Genomic DNA, 4,779 nt, shown 5'->3' on the forward strand with positions numbered 1-4,779 from the left:
GAGGAGGCCACAGAGATGCTCTGAGGTCTGGAGACAGACTGGGAGAGCTGGGAGTGCTCTCCCTGAAGAAAAGAAGGCTCCAGGGAAACGTAATCGTGGCCTTCCAGTAACTGAAGGGTGCCTGCAAGAAAGATGGAGAGAAGCTATTTACAAGGGCCTGGAAGGACAGGACAAGGGGCAATGCCTCACTGACAGAGCATGAGGTTAGATGGGATATTGGGGAGAAATTCTTAGCCATGAGGGTGTTGAGGCCCTTGCACAGATTGCCCAGAGAAGCTGTGTCAGCCCCATCCCTGAAAGTGTTCCAGGCAAGGTTGGACATGCCTTGGAGAAACCTGGTCTCGTGGAAGGTGCCCGGCCCATGGCAGGGTGTGGAACTGGATGACCTTTAAAGTCCCTTCCAGCCCAAATCATCTCTTACTCTGTGATTTGTATCAATGAAGATTACCAGGGGAATAGTAATGTCATTATTAGAGGGTTGCAAACAAAAAAGCAAAACTCTGGGCAAACAAAGAACACCTGGACTTGGGATTTTAGATGGAGATGAGGCTCTTCTGAGTGCCAGAAAAGGAGCAGAGCAAGGTACCCCATCCCAAGTAAACAGCTTGTGGCCTCACTCTGGCTGCAATGGTGAAGCTGCTCCATGAAGCTTTGGGATAAGGTTTGCTTTCAAGTTTTAAATTTCATTTGAACCTCAAAGTGGCATCAAAAGTCAAAGAACATGGGCTTGTGGGGCAGAGCTCTTCATGGTCTTCACCATCGCATTTCTCTAAGGGAGGGATCTGCATCTGCATTCATGTTGCAGTTCACAACAGACCTAAACCAAAGACCTGCTCCAGGTGAGCACCAATCCACATGAGCACCGCTCCAGGTCAGCACATGCTGACCAAGACTGGGCCACAGGACCAGGCTATAACTAATAATAAGAAAAAAAATAGCTGTCTGAACTGTGAACGGCGAGTCATCAGCACTTTTTCACTCTGCATAGCCTGGTGGTGTGGATATAGCCAGACACCAAAGAGCTGTGGTTAATGTTGGTGTATGGGTGAAGGCCATGTAGAGACACAGAAGCTCCCAGCAGTTGAATTCTTAGCTATGCCTATACTACCAAATAACAAAGTCTAGTGAGGGTCCCTGACTCTGAGACCAAGGGGTACTGACCATTGCTACATTGCTCAGGGCTGTCCCTGTCTTGAGCACAACCCTCTAGAGAGCACATGGCTTCTCCCAGCTCAGGTGTTGCCCCTCTGGCCCTAAGACAATAGAACTGTTTTGTGTGTTTCAGCCAAGCCTAAACTGTCTGCAATAATATGTGGGGTGTGCTCACTGGAGTGGTGCTTTTTAGCAGGAAACCAATGTTTGAGGTTGTGAAGCCTGTTGGGATAGTGCACGGGAGCAGCAAGGCTGAAATAGGGTCAGACTGATATGACTGCCAATGAGGACTCGAGTAAATGCACTTCAGGGTGGGTATGTGGCAGGGGAGTGAACAATCAGGATGGTCTCAAGCTCATCTTCTGGTGTTCTCCTGGTCAGCAGTGGAAGACAAACCCTTTTGCTGGGTCAGCCATGAAGGCTCTGGGTTTATCCCATGTATTATGTGCAGGTGAAAGAAGCATTGTCCCTTTTTCACCTTGCACATATAGCTTTTCCTCCTTGCTCCCAACCTTTAAGAAATTGCAACGTGGCAAATCCAGGTCTGGGGAAAGACTTTGAAGGAAAACCCACATCACTACTCCACTCATCAAATTCCTCATCCCTTTGAACGTGAACCACAACAAAACCAACATTAAAACAAAGGGGAAACTAAATTGGCACCCTTAGTGAGTGCACCATATCAGAGACATCTGACCAAATGCAGTCCATCATGTCCCCTTGTGTTTGAACTAGTCATGTCTAGGTTACCTTGAAGTCAACATAGAAAGAGGGACATTGACACACATTTTCTCTGACATGCAGTGTTGAGAGAAGGTAGATTAACTGCTCTCCAAGGAACTCTCCAAACCAAAGACATCTGATTGCTGATGCAGGGGAGAAGAAGAACTGAAGTTCCCAGAAGGAACTGAGAACCCTTTCATGTACAACACTGCCTCAAATACTAGCACCTAAAAACAACTCTTAGGCACCCAAGACATTCCATTAAATGGACGAAGGTGGGTTGGGTGAGCCTGTGGAACACATGCAGAAGTAGGGACTGCTGGACTCAGGATGCAGTGAAGGACATTCAGCAACAGTGGAAAAGTGCAGGGTTAAACCAACATCTCTATGTAAAGGAGAATGCATTGTTTGAGCAAAAGCTCTCCAACATCAAGGATCAACAAACAAGCCATAGGAAGAAAAGATGTGGCAACTGCACTATGTAAGTAGAAAGAATAATACACTGATTTCCTGTTGGCAGGAGTCATATATTTCTCTTTCTGGGCATGAATGAAAGACACGTACCACAACTCCAGCATCCACCTTGCCATGCACAGCTGGTTAGGAAATCCCAATCTCTTGGCAAAGGCATTTTTGTAGCTATGATGGCTCACAGAAAGGCAACTGACCCTGCTGAAACCTACACTGAACCTCTGAAAAATGAGCACTGGCTGCAAGGGTGAGATGCTTTGCAACTCATGTTCGCAGGATCCAGCCCCAGGAGCAGGGCAAAATTCAACAAAAGGCACATAATTAACTTCAGATGTACCTGTCAGGATGTCACAAACACAGTCCTGGAGAAGAGCAGCATATTATTTGTTTCTCATAATGTAGCAATTATCTTGTTGTAAGAGGGGCTCTCTCCAGTGCTCCCTCGCTGCCTCTTCTTTTCCTTCCACATTCATTCACACATTATTTAACTTTGGACTTGGACACAGCAGGTAAAAACATTTAACAGCTTGGCTGCTTGCTCAGACAGAGCTGAGAAAGGGAGGGGAGGAGGAGGTGGCAATTTTTTGCTTTAAATTTTCAATGTTTCTGTGCTACATTTTTCTAAGGGAGGGGCAAAAGAGAAGGGAAGGGGAGGGGGGAGTGGGAAATAGCATTCCACAAAGACAGAGTCACATTTTCCAGGATTATAACACACTCTCTGCTGTCCCCAGCCTTCACTGTGAGATGCATTCCTGCCCCAGAGTAGAGAAAAGGTCAGTGGTAAAAATTTCACAGGAACTCCATCATTGTCCTCATGGGATATGTTCATCAGGAGGAGAGAGTCAGGCGTCTCGCTCTGTCGACAGAAATCCACATCACAAAACATATTATTGGGGGAAGGTGGGGAAGGGAGACCCATGGCCAGATAGAGCCTATGACTTCATTTTGCTGGATTATTTCCCCCTGGCTTGCTGGATACCTGTGGAGCCAGAGGGGATGGACAGATGGATGTTTTGCTGAGGAAATGATAAAGGCAGGAGAGAGAAAACAAGGTGGATGTAATTTAAAGTCCTGGAAAAGTCTCTGCCCCAGGAGTAAATTAACTTTTAGTTTATATGAAGGAAGGTATTACTCTGTGACACTGCCAATTATGGATCTACCTGAGCTTGCCCAAAGCAATTGTAGAAGCCAGGGCAACGTAACAGCATTGGCCCCAGTAGTAGTCACTAAACAGGGGAAGATTTTTAATGTGGAGTAAAGTTCATCACTGCAATAATAACTCAGTCTCCTGGATTGCAAAGTGGTTGAGCTTTGCTAGGAAGCATACATTGATGTGGAGCAAGGGGTTGATATGGGGAAACACAAAGCATATCTTCTCCTAGAGAGGTTGTTGGTGCTGGTGAAAATGCCTCTCCCTGTTTAAACTGATGTACTCAAGGGAATTCCTCTGAGATAATGGCCTGAGAGGATTGTTTGTAGAAAGTAAAATTATCAAAATCAATGTGAAAACAGATTGTGCTTCTCTTTTGTTACATATGCACAAAATATAGACATGCCAAATGCAAGGTCTACCCTTCAAACAGCATCCCTGCATGCAGGAAGGCAGCAAGTTCCAAGAGTCTCCAAATAGTGTGGTTTGTCACTTTTTTTTCCTCCAAACTCAAAACAAAGGCTTGACTGTGCTTGAGAAAAGGACCAAGTGCTGGGAACTTGCACTGGAATGCCATGTCCAGAAGACTTTGAAGCATATTTGAGTTTTAAAATGCTGCTTCTGGAATAGAGGAATTTTTCTGGCATTAAGTTGCCATTGGGTTTTGTTTTGTCTTCTTTTCTGAAAGAGTCACCAACCTCAATCCCAAACTCGCTTTTAGCTTCTTTTTCATGTGGCTGAATCCTTCCCACCTTCCCCAAGCTATGTTATGCTGCTCACATCAAACAAGCTATTCCCTGTAGGTCTGGGCTGTAACATCCCACCAGCTACGAGACCACATATGAGGCATCAATATTTACATGACATTGTTTACCCAGGCAGTATGTCCATAATGAAGTTACCTGAAGTGAGAAGGCCTTGTTCTCCCTCTGATGTTTCCTCTCTTTTCTGTACATTTCAGAGCATGTATGGCAGAGCAGTATGTGGTCAACCCCAGTATCCACAAAGGCTAGGAGCTGAAGGGATAGAGCCAGCTTTGAGCCGAAGGACTTGGGGGTGCTGGGGAATGAGACATTCAACATGTCCCAGCTGTGTGTGCTGGCACCTAGAACTCCCTGTGTGCTGGGCTGATCCCCCAGCATTGCCAGCAGGGAACAGGGGATTTTGCCCCCCTGCTCTGTTCAGGTGAGATCCCACCTGCAGAGCTGCCTCCAACTCTGGGGTCCAACATCAGGAGGACATGGAGCTGCTGGAGAGTCCCCAGGAGGCCACAGAGATGCTCT

The sequence above is a fragment of the Pseudopodoces humilis genome, chromosome 2 (assembly GCF_049639895.1).
Source record: "Pseudopodoces humilis isolate 2021_Gansu_Grassland_sample_001 chromosome 2, ASM4963989v1, whole genome shotgun sequence".
NCBI classification, from domain to species: domain Eukaryota; kingdom Metazoa; phylum Chordata; class Aves; order Passeriformes; family Paridae; genus Pseudopodoces; species Pseudopodoces humilis.